This window comes from Akebia trifoliata, chromosome 15 (genome assembly GCF_017979445.1).
Source record: "Akebia trifoliata isolate Shusen 1 chromosome 15, ASM1797944v1, whole genome shotgun sequence".
NCBI classification, from domain to species: Eukaryota; Viridiplantae; Streptophyta; class Magnoliopsida; order Ranunculales; family Lardizabalaceae; genus Akebia; species Akebia trifoliata.
In genome coordinates, this window is record NC_141389.1 from 28,746,378 (window position 1) to 28,762,436 (window position 16,059).

General features: G+C 34.0%; 1 long non-coding RNA gene and 1 pseudogene across 1 annotated transcript; one reads left to right on the top strand and one right to left on the bottom strand.

Moving 5' to 3' along the window:
* Nucleotides 1-211: 211 nt before the first annotated feature.
* LOC147385093 (pentatricopeptide repeat-containing protein ELI1, chloroplastic pseudogene) lies at nucleotides 212-2,981 on the bottom strand (annotated as a pseudogene).
* A 6,814-nt stretch (nucleotides 2,982-9,795) lies between these two features.
* Nucleotides 9,796-12,437, top strand: LOC147385094 (uncharacterized). Its single transcript, XR_015172544.1, has 2 exons — nucleotides 9,796-10,668; nucleotides 12,174-12,437. It is a non-coding gene; the product is annotated as an uncharacterized LOC147385094 (long non-coding RNA).
* The last annotated feature ends 3,622 nt before the right edge of the window (nucleotides 12,438-16,059 follow it).

Consider the following 16,059-nt stretch of genomic DNA (forward strand, 5'->3'; position numbering starts at 1 on the left):
CAATGGGTACCCATGATTCTTGATCATTCCAATTCCACTTATATTAGAACCAGAACCTGAACTGAAAAAATATATAATGGTTATGCTTCTAATTACATTGGGAACCTAACCGAACCGACATATTGACACCCCTAATTGTAAAGATAATAAAAAAAAGTTACAATAACAACATTGATTTTATTGTTCAACCCAAGATAAATCTTTGGATTGTCCAGCAATTTTCTCCAAAAGCTGAATGGCCCAATGATTTATATAAAAGTTTATAAAGATGGGAAGCTGAAACGTTGCACAATCCAAAAAGATTTACCAGATTTGTTCCCTCTTATAATAAATACAAGATGGTTCAATTGGGTTTATGGAGGCGTGTTGTATCGTGTATCAACAGATCAAGAATTCAATCATGGTAGTTCGTTGAATTTTTATTAGATTCGGAAAACACAATTTGACATTCGTGCAAACCAAGTTGGGAGGAAATGGCACATTTGCTTGAGCAATTATATTAAGTTCAGGATTGGCACTATATCAATAGTGTAACTAACGCTAAAGATAATGTAGAGATTACTTCAATACTGCAGCAATCATTTTGTATTAGAAAGAGCGTTTTTTATGTACAGAAACAATATAACCAAGATGCAATAAGAATTGGAAGTATCCCAAGATAAAAAAATAAAAAATAAATTGAATTGTAGGAGTTATAGCTTTCACCAATGATTGCCACAAGAACACATCTCATCTTTGATTCTGTGAAATCTGGTAGAATCTCTTGCCACAATTTCTCTCCCTTCAATCTTTGAAATAAACATGGTTGCCACGTGACAATCTATACACACTCGAAGATTCTTGACAATTGTGATCCGTGCACCTGGGGGTGTGCTCATGAGCCCGAACCCAATTGCAAGTTTCTCGCTATGACCGAGAAGTATCTCTTCCTTTGTGCGCTCATCGACGCTTTGCACCACCAAACTTGTGTTGGGCACATACCCTTTAGCCTTCATCCTCTTAGTTAGATCATCCAAGTAGTTATAGATTTCTTCATGGAAAGGATGGGATCTATCTCCTGATACAAAGGCATGGACTCTTCTATCGATCTCTATCCATGTACAAGCTCTCTCTTTCCTTATTCCCTTATGTAGCATTAGCCTTCTAATCTTTGCTACACCGTCTAAGTCTCCAATTAGGCCATAGAAATTTGATAACAGTATATAAGCTCCTGCTTCTTTAGGCTCCAACTCAAGTAATCTCTTCCCAACACTCCTTGTTAGCTCCACATTCTTGTAATAGTAACAAGAACTAAGAAATGCTGTCAGAAGCTTTGCATCGGGTTCAATTGGCATTCTCTCTATGAACTTGACTGCCTCTTCGAGATGACCGACCCTTGCGACAAGATCAACAATGCATGTGTAATGCTCCATCATGGGTGTCATGTTGTATGTATGGATCATTTTGTTGAAGTTCATCCATCCCTGTCGTATTAGTCCTGCATGACTACATGCATAGAGGACACCCAAGAATGTGATTTTGTTAGCTAATATAATACCCTCCATTTCCATCTGATCAAATGCTTTCAAAGCCTCTAATCCAAGTCCTTGTTTCCCAAAACCAACTATCAGAGAAGTCCAAGAAACTACGTTCTTCGATTTCATGTTGTTGAAACAAAGATAGGCATCATCCATACATCCACATTTGGCATACATGTCAAGTGTAGCATTCCCAATTGGAAGATATAGCTCAAACCCATTTTTAATTACCAAACCATGTACTTGTTTACCATTAATCAAGGCTGCTATATCGGCACAAACCGAAAGGACACTAACCATTGTCACAAAATCTACTTTTAGTCCCTCTAATCGCATTTTTCGAAAGAAAGAAAGAGCTCTTACACTCTCCGAGCACCTCGCTAGGCCCGAAATCAATGAATTCCATGAACCCACATCTCTGTTAGACATGTCATTGAATAATCGTATTGCATCCGACATTAAATGGCACCGGCATAACCCCGAAATCATGCCATTTGTTGCGATCACGTCTCTCTTGGGCATTTCGTAGAAAACATGGAGAGCTTCTTTGATACTAATGCACTAGGAGTACATATCAACAAGGGATGTCATTAGTACTACATCTCCATTGAACCCATGTTTCAATATTACACAATGTGCTTGTTTTCCTTCTTTTATAGCTTCAAGTCTTCCACAGCCCTTGAGAACAGCTGAGAGAAGGAATTCAGTTATCCTCTCTCCTCTCACTTGTAGTTGGTTGAAAAGAAGAAGACCTTCATGACTTTGCCCTTCGTTTATAAGAGAAGAAATCTTGTTGGCCCATGAGGAATGAGGTCTTTGGATTATTTGTGTGAGGGTGTTTTGGAAATTTGAAGGGATTGGAGTTAGTTTTGAAAGAACAGGAAAGACAAAAGCTACGAATAACATGTTTGAGGTTTGTAAATAATTTTTTAGTAAAAAAGGCCTTAGTAATTTGAGGGCATCGTTATCCTTTCATACCTCAAAAAGAAAAATAAAAATATAATAAAATAAAAATAAAGCTTCAATGGCCCCCAAGTGGCCAAATTGAGCCGGAGACTAGGGATTAGGCTTCGCACAACCTAAGCTTGGGTTTATGGGGATAAAAACTACTGACCTAACATGCCAAGAACCAACACCACAAATTCAATAAGATATGTCGACTAAGAACCAAAGAACATGATCCTCGCACAACCTAAGCTTGGGTTTATGGGGATAAAACATACTGACCTAACATGCCAAGAACCAACACCACAAATTCAATAAGATATGTCAACTAAGAACCAAATAACATGATCCCAAAACTTGCACCCAAAAGATGTATAGGGGCCAACAAGAGTCCATGCTAAAATCGAAATAAGAAAAATTTCACATTTAGACCGGTTGAGCATATATTTTACTGTGAAGCCCCATGACCGTCATATATTCATAGTTCTCCCCCTCCCGATCAAATCGGTCTTTTGGAGTGGAGTAATTGGTTGTTAACATGGTATTAGAGCAATAGGTTTGTCTAAGTCACGGGTTCGATTCTTTCTATTCTTTTAGGCATGGAAGAGCAGTTAACAAGAACAATTAACTAAGTGTAACCGATAATCAGAGGAGTGTGGTCTTGTAAGCAATTATGACTTAAGATTTGTATTAAAGAACCCTAAAACCACTCTCATTAAGGGGATGACGCCTCTCTGCTTTTAGAGTGCCCTTGAGATTACTTTAACCATACTCAACATCACTCTTTCTTTCATCTATCACATGATTGTTGATTTTGTTTAATCTATGAAAATATTTAAAATATTTTTAAGCCAAAAAATGACAAAAATCCATAAGACAACTGAGAAATGAAAGACTACAATTTGAACTCTCCATTCCATTGCAATTGAAATCATCATCAAAGCCATCCCAAATACATGGGTTGGCTGAACAAATCATGTTCCTTCATTCAATTAGAAATTGTTAGAGAGAAAAATATATAAATAATTCATCTTCTTCAAACAACAGTGACATACTTTTAATATCATCTTCTGCAAGTTCACAAGAAACTGTTTAAAAATATGCTATTGCCACACCGACTGTGTGCAATTTTTTGGTGATTTGTATAGGAATTGGTGTGGCAATAGTATCTCTCTAAATAACTCACAATTTAATTTTGATACATTATTATTGTTTTATTTTTATGTGTAAGTTGGACTTGAATCTACGACCTCAAAATTGTTTTGCAATGTGTCAAACCATTTGAGCTATAGGCCTAGGCCTTCATTTGTTATTATTGATTGTAGAACATCAACTCTCTTAAGACATTATAAACATTTATTCCAAAAGGTAAATCTTCACATTCGTTCACGTTGATTCCATTCCTGCTAACCATCATTGATTAATGAATGAATCATGGAGTTTTGAAAAATCTATCCCCTAAAAAGGTAAGGAAAAAAAAAAACATTTCAAGAGATAAAGAGAATTAAGTGATTGATTACAATAAAGTGCATTGACAATTTTATAAATTAAAAAAGAATCGTGATAATCTGACTACCCCACGTGCCAAACTCAATTGACTACCCTGACGTGATAAGCTCAGGAAACGTAGATTTGCCCTCCTTGAGATACACGACTGCACTTCCCCATAAAAAATGTATCTCGAGGGAACTGTGTTTCCCGAGGAGCACAGGTCTACAATTCCCGAACTTGTCACGTCAAGTAGTCGATTGAGTATGTCATGTAGGGTAATCAGATTATCACGGCTCATTAAAAAATTAAGGGATAATTTGTGTAGCCTCTTTGATACAAGAAACCAAGTGGTATTACTCAAAGTGTAATGATTTTGGAATGCTTTTGGAACTCAACTAGACAAGCTGACTCAACAAGTCAATTGACATGTACTCTACAAGAATCATAGATTTCCTCGGGATACACAACTGCACTTCCCCATAAAACATGTGCAGTTGTGTATCCCACGAAGAAAAAAAATACGGTTCTTGCAGCTGCCATGTCATTGAGTTTTTGAGTTACAATGTCGAGTTACAAAATCAGTACACATTACTCAAAATATATACCTTCTAAAAATAACAAAAATGTCCACAATTATAACCTTATCATTAGTTAAATTCCAATTCTGAAAATGGTAAAGTATTATTTCAAGACTATATCTTTTTACCAAATTGGGAAAAAATATTAAATTAATAAAATACCACATCACATTTTGATATTTGGTATTTTTGTAATAAAATACTCTCTATCTGGTACTAATTTAATTTTCATAAACAATAATTTACCTTTTCCTTTTAATTACAAGCCATCATTGGACTTCACATTTTGATATTGGTATTTTTGTAACTAAATTTTTTGTATTTGATAATAATTTACGGGTCTTACTGCAGTAACCTCAACATTGGGCCTCATAGGGCACATCATGACTTCAAAGTGGATAGAAACTTTTTCACTAATATCTCAAGGAAAGGCAACAATGCCTAACCCAGCCTTTAGTATATTTTAAAGGGAAAATTACTTAAGAGCCCTGGCAGATGGATTTTTTTCTAATTAGTCCTTTAAATTTTTGGGCTTCTCTTAATAGTCCAAGTAGTGATAATTTTATTTTTAATCAGTCTTTGAATCTCACTCCCTCCATTTCTCACAATTAAAATGTCAAAATTGCCCTAACCATTTGAACAAACCATTTTCGTCCAAAACAAATTGATTTCGGAAATTCCAATTGAGTTTTGGAGACTCCTTTAGAAAGGATTTGAAAAGGAAGAAAAAACTGTTTTCGAGGGTTTTTTTCAATTTAGAGTATCGTTTTTAGATGAAAATCGACCAAGGATTGCTCTTTTGGTTTGAAATCATTTTCACAAGCTGTTCTGTCACTTTTTTTTATCGATCTTTCCTTGTATATTAGTCGGAAAAACTTGAAAAACAAAAATGAGTGGGTTTTACCAGTGTCGAGCTCACTAATTTTATTTTCGAGGTCAACATTTTTATCATCGAGTTCAATATTTAAAAAGAAAAAAATTAAATTTGATAATATAAAATGTCGAGCCTGACAATAAAAAGTGGTGAACTCAACAATAAATAAAACGTGGTGAATCTACAATAAAAATTTGTGAATTTGACAATACATAAGAAGAGATGTGCTTGGCACTGTATAAAAAATTTGAAATCTCAACTTCATTTTTCATTTTCATTGTAAATCGTCGAAATAAATTTAAAAAAAAAAAAACATCTAAATGTTCAAAATTAGAAAGACAGCATTTCCATTTGTCATTCAAAATAAAAAATCATCAGAAATGATTGTAATCAATGTTGGAAAATCCAAGTAAAGAAAATGAGAAAAAAGGGGCAGTTTGAGTGTTTCAAAAATATTATAACGTGAGATAAGGTTGAGGGACCATTAAGTAATAAAAAATTTACTTTAATTGATGGGTAAGCTGGGGCTATAGAGAGCCCACCCTTATATCATTAAAAGAGACTAATGCCGAAGATAGTTTACACGCTTGATATTGAAAAAGGATCAAATACAAATCAGCAGGGATATTATCTCTAACATAAAAAAAAATAAAAATCATAGGTTCACCAACATCTTTTCTCGGAAGCCAATCCACAACTCTATTCGATTCATGCCTAACAAATTCGAATTATTTACTACCAAAAACTTAGGGATTATTTATAAAGAAATCCCCCTACTAGGGTCCTCCAAGTATTTAATTTTGAGTTTTGATTTTGTAGCTCAACCTGACAAGATAACTCAAAAACTCACTGACATGGTAGGTGCAGAAACCGTCGATTTTTCCTTGGGATACACAACTACACATGTTTTATGGGAATGTGCGGTTGTGTACCAATTCTTGCAAGGTACACATCAGTTAAGGTTTTGAATTAACCTGTCAGGTTGAGTTATAAAATAATTACACTTTAATTTTCCTTATTTTAGAAGTATGATTCCTAGATACTAAGGGTGCACATTGGATTGGGTAAATCCGAGAACCAAACCAATCCGAAGCCTTTTGGATTGGATTGGTTCGGATTGAGCATGGTTTGCTTCGGATGCGGATTGTATATAAAAAAATCCGATTGATTTGGTTTGGTTCCGGATTAGGGGTATAATAGAACCGAACCAATCCGAGAACCAAACTAATCCGAAGTATATATATATATATATATATCTATGGGAAATGTTCAACACCCTAAGCTTTACCCTACACTTTAACAAACATGTTTTGTCCTACATGGGTTAGAAGTTTTGGAATGGGCTGATTTTTGGTGAAGATGATCTCTATGATTAGTAGATCATCCTCACCAAAAATCAGCCCATTCCGAAATGATTAGTAGATCATCCTCACCAAAAATCAGCCCATTCCGAAAATTTTAGCCCCATGATTACAAGTTGAAAAATCGTGGCCCGTCCACTTTTTGTAAACCATTTTTTATGGGGTTAGAAGTTTTGGAATGGGCTGATTTTTTGTGAGGATGATCTCCTCACCATAGAGATCATCCTCACCAAAAATCAGCCCATTCCAAAACTTTTATAGGAGATCATCCTCACCAAAAATCAGCCTATTCCAAAACTTTTAACCCATGTAGGACAAAACACGTTTGTTAAAATGTAGGGTGAAGCTAAGGGTTCTGTACGGACCCTATATATATATATATTTATATATTTAAAACTAAAACTCTTTCTTAGTTTCATTATTCTATTATCTATTTCTCTCTCTCAACTGTGGTAGTATGTTACGAAAAGGTAACTCATCATAGTCTTCTACTTCATCTCCTCCATTTTTTTCTAACAAAAACTCATAAAAAATATACACACATCTCTCTCTCAATTCTTAAATGGATCAACTAATTTATGGAAAAACTTTTTCAAAGAGTTTGGTTTTTTATTTTTTTACGAGAACCTTTATGCCATATTTGTTAGATGAAATATACTATACGAACCTAGACTTGGATTCGTTAATCTACCATTTATGGATTAGTTTCCTCACTAATCCATTAAAATTATAATTTTTTTTTTATTCTCATTGAGCTTCCTCTAATTTTTAATTTATAAAAATTTCAATCAAAATTTAATCATAAAATCATTTTCATTTTAAAAATAGGCATTATTTATGATATGATCCAAAGGATTCCTTTTTTGAAACAAAAAATACTAATTTTTCTATTTTGAAAATATGAGAACCGAGAACCAATCCGAACCAAGGTTGGTTTGGATTGATTTGGTTCTATAGGGTAATTGGATTGGTTTGGTTCCAAATTTGTAGAACCGATCATATTTGATTCGGTTCCTATTTTGCCAAAATCCGAACCAATCCGAACCATGTGCACCCCTACTAGATACATGATTATTTAACAAAAGATAACCAAAACTTATTATAAATAATAAGTTCACTTTCACCTCTAAGTACCATTTTTCAATTTGGATAAATATTGGAATACTATTGTGTTAAAAATAATATAAATTATTCTAAATTCAAAGAACGAGTACATTTAATTTTGGGGTGATTTAGACATGCCCCACTATAATTTGCTAAATATTAGAGATACCCCCCTATGTTTTGAAAATGATGATATGCATCCCTTGACATCAGTTTTTCTAGATAGCCTAATAGCCTAAGGGGGAAAAGACTTAAAAACCCTCATATTCAACCTCTAATAAATCTATATTTTTCTTCTAAAAGCCAATCATCTTAAATCTCATTGGATAAAAATTTTAAATCTTATCAACTATCTTAAGGTTTTATCTACTTTAAGTCTTCAACATTCAAATCTCAGGGCAAGATAGAACTTTTTAGGAAGTATAAAATAATGAAATTTTTGGTTGAAAATTTTAAGATTTTCTACCAAGAAGACAAGGTAGAAAATGATGGATTAAAATAAGGTTAAATATATTAAAATTACCCTAGAAGTTGAAGATGACTTTATTTGGGAAGAAAAAATAAATAATATTTTTGGAAATATTTAAATGATAAGATTTTAGATAGAAAAATCTAGAGTTTTATGTAAATAATTAGTTCTAGACAGAAAATGATGAATTGACGATTGAGTTTAAGTAGATATACTATGGAGGTTGGAGAAATTGAAGATTGGTTTTAAGAAGAAAATATAGGATTTTTGCTAGAGGTTGAAGATAAGGGCATTTGAGTATTTTCCCCTTAGTCTATTTATAAGACTAAGGTCAAAGGATGCATGTCATCAATTTCAAAACATAGGGGGGTATCATTAATAATCAATAAAATGTAGGTGGGCATGTCTAAATCACCCTTAATTTTTTTAGGGAAAATTACCTAAAAGAGCCTTGCAGAAGGGTTTCTTTCTAAATAATCCCTGAGGGCCCGTGTGGATACAAGAGTCAGAAGTACTTAGAACATAAGTACTTTCATAAGTACTTTTTAAAGTACTGTCTGGAGTAGGTGGATAACTATTGTGTGTTTGGATGCAAGTTCTGAAAAGTATTGTCAGAAATACTTTTAATAGAGTTTTGTGTTTGAAAATTATTTTGGATTCTGTTAAAATGATCAAAATGCCCTTACAAGTATCAATTACTATTTTTAACATTATAACTTAACAAATTATTCTTCAAAAGAAATAAAAGTTATTGTTTTTATCCATAAAAACTAATACAAATACCCAACAATTATAAACAAATAGAAGATATTATGAGCAAATATATACAACCACCAAAAATATGAATAAGCTTTCACCACATCAATGGATGGTAAATTTGTGTGTAATTGTTCACATCAATCTTGCAATAAAAAATTTTCAACCATGGTTGGAATGCTCATAAATAAATCATTGAGTGAGCAATTGGGGGAGGTAGAAATCCAAATTCAAATGCTACACTAAAAGTCTACCACCTTATCAATAGATAATAATAAAATATTATTTAATTACATTTTTGAGGATATGTTTGTAATTTTCAAAATTTATGAAAGGCATACTTGTAAAACCCCGAATTTTTAATTCATATCTCGAGGAAAAAATAAATAGTGGAATTTTAAGAAAATCTTGAAAGTGGGACTTAGGGTAAAACTGTGGGACCTTATTTTGATCATTTTTAATAGAATCTGACCTCACCATTAGATTCAAAATGATCGAAAAACATAGTTTAGCCTGTAAGCACGTTCAAATGCGAGTCCAAATATAAAAGTTGCAAAATCCTCGATTATCGGGTCGGACCAGGCTAAAACAGTAACTTTTTGTTGGAGTAATAATTTTTAAAATTCGATCATACCATTGGTTTCATAACGAAAAATTATTCAACATAGACTATTTATTTTTCATTTTTGGAGATCAGGAAGTTGAATTATCGCCAAAAACGAAAACGACATCAAGTTTATGGGTCACGTCAAGCCAAAAATGTAAATTTTTTATGGAGACATAATTTGTAAAAATTGACTATACCATTAGATCCGGAATGAAAAATTAGGCGAAATAGAGTATTCGTTTGTCAGTTTTGGAGACCGAATGACCAAGTTATCGTCGATCAAAACAATAGGCGAAATACCGAATTCGTCCCAAATTTTATATAAATAATATTAAAATTTTTTTTTTTAATCTCATCTTCCCCACTCGTCCAAACAGTGCGAAAAAAAAAAAACGAAAAAAAAAAGAAATTTGTTTTTCCTCCGATTTTTCCACTTCAGATCTCTCGCAAACGGTCCACTTTCGACGATCGCCGCAGAAGAGAAAAAGGTCCACAGCTTCGTTCTCTACAAAACCCACCCAACCTATCTTCATTTCACTTTCTATCTCACCCGATATCGTCAAAAATCAGCCGTATTTGGATACGGAAATTTCGAAACTTTAACCTCGGATTTCGTCCATTTCGGGGTCAAATCGCTTTCCGACGCAGAAGGGAGAAACGTCCGCAGCCTCATTCTCTACATAACCCAACCAAGTTCCTTTCGTTTTCTCGTCTTTTTCACCCTGTATAGTCAAAAATCAGCCGTATTTTTATACGGAGATTTTCGTAACTTCGACCTCGGTTTTCATCGATTTCGGGGTCAAACCGTCTTTCGCCGTAAAAGGGAGAAGAGACGAGTACATCGAGATCTTCGAAATCACCAAGCCAGTTTCGAAAATCAGCCGCTTCGAAGTTCGGTCCATCTCGATTTCCGCGCCGTTCGCCTCGATTTCCGCGCACGTGCTTCAATTCCGTCGCCTAGTGATTGTAAGGAACTCTCAATTTCTATTAGTAATCTAGATTGTGAAAATTACATTTAGGATTTTATCAAAAAATTTGGATGTATTTTTAAAATATAGAATTATTTTGTTATTTCAAAAATTCACGCCAGAAATTTGCATGTTTGATATGTTTAATTGTATTTTTAATAAATTATACGTGGGTAGGGTATTTTAACGGGTTATTGCCATAAATTGGGTCTTGTGCACTGCTCGGACCCCGTTTTGATATGAAATTTGTATTTTTTCCAATATTATTGATAGAAATAAATTCTATAGTTGAAAAATGTGATTTAATATTCAATGAACTCATATTGAGTTGATGAATATCAGAAAATGGATATTTTATGAAGAGATTGAAAACTGTAAAAGTCGAAAAAAGGGAAAAAGGGTATGAAACGGTAAAATGTCAGAGTCACACCCGAGGGGTGATGTCTGCATTTTACGTTGTTGTGTTGTATGCAGGTTGGTGAACGGATATCCAGGGATAATGTTACTGGTTGCATGTTTATTTACTTTCTGTTAGCGCGAGGCGCTCTGTTATGGTATTTATTTTAGGCCGGGTGGCCACACTTGCATGGTAGGAAACTGGATATCTATTCTCAACCTTGTATTGTTAATTTCTCTTTTGTTTTCAAATAAAAATAATATATATAAGTAGCTATTTTGTGAGCTGTTAAAGAGTTTGTGAATGCCTGAAGGGATAGTGCATCATATCATCCGGAGTGGTGTACTATCCTAGGATGTACGGTAGGGACCACCAAACTCATACGTGGTATGGGACGCGTATGAGAGTGGAGTCACAACTGGAATCCGGGTTTATTCCTCTCTATCTTTACCAGTGAACTTGTAATGTAAAGGTGGTTGTATACGAATGGTTTGTATCTTTGGGAATCACATGTACGCCTGATAGGCATAGACGAAGATGATTAGTCAGTGATCACTAACAATCTATAGTAGTCGAACGTTCTGACACATCGAAAAGAGACCCATTGCTTACAGTCACGTCAAACGGCCAGCCTGAGCCCGATAAATGGTCAACCAAGCGTGGTAAACAGCGACCAGCCACAAAATCAGAAACTAAAAGTCCGAGAAGAATTGTAACATCATGTCCTGACTGGGAGCGATCCAGTCGTGAATCCCAACTCTCTAATTCCAATACTCCACCATTGTGTATTATGTATCTGTTGCTTATTTTGATATATAAGATGAAATGAATGTTTATTGTTTCCATTTGATCAATTAGATTTGTATAAAAAGAGAATGTTATAGTGAGTACTGCTGATCGATGTAATGTGAGTTTTAAAATGTTTAGTTGCTCATCCCTGGTTATATGTACCAGTTAATCGTAGTTTTCTTCTGTAAAATTTTGTTTATTTTAAAATGATTCAGTATGTTTATTCGTTCATGTTAGGAGAGGTTATTGGCAGAAATTGTTGCTTCCTTACTGGGTAACCCTTGTTACTCACCCTTTCCTTCTCTATTTTTTTTTAGTTTCAGATCTAAAGCTTGGCGAGACAAGTATAGAGCACGAGTGAGAATCATCTGGTGGGTCAAATAGATAGCCAGACTTTGTCACTTGGTAAGTATTGGAGTTATACTCCATTTGTCTAGGAGTATTATAGATTTGTATTGAGCGTTAGGATTCTTGTTAGAGTGAGAAAATTTTGTATAATCCCGTAAATTTTCTTCTTCCGCACTCTGATAATTCGTACGTTATTAGACTTATATAGGCTTCCGCTAGTATTATATTTTGTATATGTATGCAGGATTGTATGTCGTTTATCAGGTGCAGGTTGAACGCCTTGGAATGCTAACATAAACAGAGGAGACCATGCCGAAATTTCGAGGTGCTACATAATACCTCGAGATCTGACATGGGGATTTGTGTTAGCGTTCGGCGGGGCGCCACAATACTTGTCCCAAATGCTACACCAAAAAGCTACTACCACATCAATGGATAATAATATAGTATTACTGCAATTGCATTATTGAGAGTATGCTTGTAATTTTCAAAATTTATGAGGGGTATGTTAGTCCCAAATGTTACACCAAAAGGCTACCACCATATCAATGGATAATAATATAATATTATTCCAATTGCCTTTTTGATAGTAGATTTGTAATTTTTAAAATTTATGAGGGACATACTTGTCCCAGTCTCGTAATTTTGACAATGTTTTGTGGCTCCGCGCAAGAGTAGTTTAGAGAAGTGGCACCATCGATACTCCATAAAAAAGCACTAAAATGACTCCACAGTAAAGTAGTTCTTTTCAGGAGTTATTTATCCAAACACCTTTAAAGTGTTTCTGACTCCCCGCAAAAGTCAGAAGTACTTAGAAAAGTCAATCCACATAGGCCCTGAGTTTTTGACTCTAGTTTGGCAAGACATTTAATAATTTTTTTCCTTTTAAATGGTCCCTGGACCTCATCTCCCACATTTCTCACAATTGAATGCCCTAACCTTTTGAACTCATCGTTTTCATCCAATAATTGGATTTTTGACATCTAATTTGAGTTTCGGGGACTCCATTCCATCAGAAAGGATTTAAAAAGAAGAAAAAGTTTTTTCAAGGTTTTTTTTTTTCTTCTTTTTACTTTTTATCTTAGTTTTTGGATGAAAATTGATCAAGAATGATTCTTTTGGGTTGAAATCATTTAAACAAGTCATTATCTCAAGTTTTTAGTCGATCTTTCTATGTATTTTAGTCAGAAAAAAAAACTCAAAAATTGAAAATGGGTGATAGTAATTAAAAAGTGTCAAGTTCAACACTAAATAAAAAAAAATGGTGAACTTGACAATAAATAATGGTGAATTTGACAGTAGAAATTGTGAACTCAGCATTAAATAAAAAAACGTCGAGTTCGCCAGTAAATAAAAATCCAGCGAGTTCACCAGTAACGAGAGACCATTAAGAAAGAAAAAATTTACTAAATGTCCTATCAGGCTACCGCGCAATACTTATGGACTATTTAGAAACAAACCCTTCCACGAGGGTCCTTTAAGTAATTTTCCCTTTTTTTTAATTCATCTCTAAATACCATTTTTCAGTTAAGACAAATATTGGACCACTAGTCAGGTAAAACTAATATAAAATTAGTCTAAATTCAAAAAATGATTAAAATTATTATTTTTAGAACCTAAAAGAATAATAATAAACTCGAGCCCGACCAAGGCCTATTGGAGTTGAGTTCAAATATAACCAATTTAGGCTCAATTAGAATATAAGATTGGTCTAAGGTATTACTCACGCCTCTTCAAGGTTGCCTCTCCATTGACATGGACAGCCTTGGTTGAGATTCTTGAGACTTAAGTTATGTTCCGTATAAATTTTTGTTTGTGCACAAAAAAAGTAATTTGGGATTTCAAGAATCCCAAATTAGTTAACCAATTGCAGGAAATAGCATTAAGAGTTTTTTTTTTTTTTCTTAAATATATTTTTGGGGTAGATTGGAGATGCCCTCAATACACGCGATGTGATCTGTGCTAAAAAAAAGTTCTGTTACACTCCGTGTCCATACATTCCAAGACATGTGAGAGATCAATACATACATACCAAGAGGCTTAAAAATGAATTCAAGGGTACGCGTGAATACTAAGATCAAAATCACCTGAACCCCAAGAAGATTAACTGAGTATGTGAGGGGTCTATACTGTTGGGTACTCCACAAACCCTTTGAAATGGACCTATAAGGGTAAGAGCAAACAGGTGCTTTGCTAAATGAATGTGAGTTAAATATGTCTCCAGGATCGAAGTGTGGCAGCAGTGGATAGTCAATCGATTGGGCCATGCTGCTGTTTTAGAATTCTTTCTGCCGTTCTGCTCTTCCCCAAGTTTTATAAATTCAGGAAATGTGGATCAATGGATGGATGGATGAAAGGTAGAAACACAGGAAGGTATAACAGCCTCGCCCACAACAGATTTACCATATTTGACTCTGTGCCACGTCATCCCTATTATCTTTATCCTATGTTTGGATGTTTGTTAGCAATTGGGACTACAGCAAAAATTGGATACATGAAAAATTCAAGTTCTATTCGATTTTAGATGTGCAAAAATCCGATCAAAATTCAATAAATAGAAAATATGCGGCATATGCTTCATACATGTATTATCTGTCTCATTTCAAAATTTTGAAAATAAAAAATTTGGTAATATGATAGTGATGGTAATGATGAAATTGGTGACGGTGAACGTGTGATGATATAGTGGTGATGATAATAATGATGGTGATAACAAGGGCATTGAGTTCACCATGTAACATCAAAAACCATGAACTGATGCTCCAGGGTTGTAGAGAATAAGATTTTATGAACTCTGAAAAAAAAATTAAATGTACTCAAAAGGGCTTTCTTTGAATACAAATTTGCAATCTTCCTTTAAACATCAAAACGAACTTGAAGTACCTCTTTCCTAAGTTACATGACAAAAGAACCAAAACTACTTCTTTCTTTTGTGAACTGGAAGCATGGGAAATAGATATGTTCTCCATTTTTTCACTTTTAAATTTTAATTTTAAATTTTAGCGTTAGAGGTGTCCATTTTCAAAACCTTTCTCAAGCCCAAAAGAAGTTGTATTTTGAATTTTTTTTTTTTTTTTTTTTTTTTTTTTAAATCTGAGTGTTTAAATGAAATTCAAAGGGTTGTAGTGTTGGATTGCTAATGTGGTAAACTGATAATTCATTTGAGCAAAATAACCCTTATTAAGGCTTAAAATCTTATTATGCTATCTTACCCAAGGCTTCTTAGATAGAAAAAACGGACAGTTTAAGGCCCTTTTTCTTAAATATTGTTCTAATAAAAACCCTTTGTAGTTTTTCTTATTGAAATACCAATACTACCCATCTTCAAGAAGAATCAAACGACTAAAGAATTTATCTGCCTCTCCAGCTTTCGCTAAATGAAACCATTTCACACATGCCCTCACACGTTTTGATGAATATTTAAAATGTCCCTATGTTTTAAAACTGGTGATACGCCCCATTATTGTAAATTATTGAAAATAATAACAAAAAACCTTTATTTTTATTTTTTTAAATTAGATATCAATTCTCTAAAATGATGATGATAATGATGAGGTGGATGATATGATGATGATGGCAATGATGATGATGATAATAATCACAATAACCCTGATCATCATTGTTGTCGACATTGTCATACTATCATCATCGTAATCATTATTACAGGAACCAAAAAATATTCCCTTCCTAAGGATTAACAAAGCTATTAAATCAAGGCAATCGGATCCATTCTAATCCGATCCAACCCAAATAGAGCTGGATTGACTTCTTTAGCCGACCCCTTACTTGCTCTCTCAAGATGGTTCAGCCATCTTGCCCCCCCTCTCTCTAGGTGGTTCGGCCATCATTGGCCAA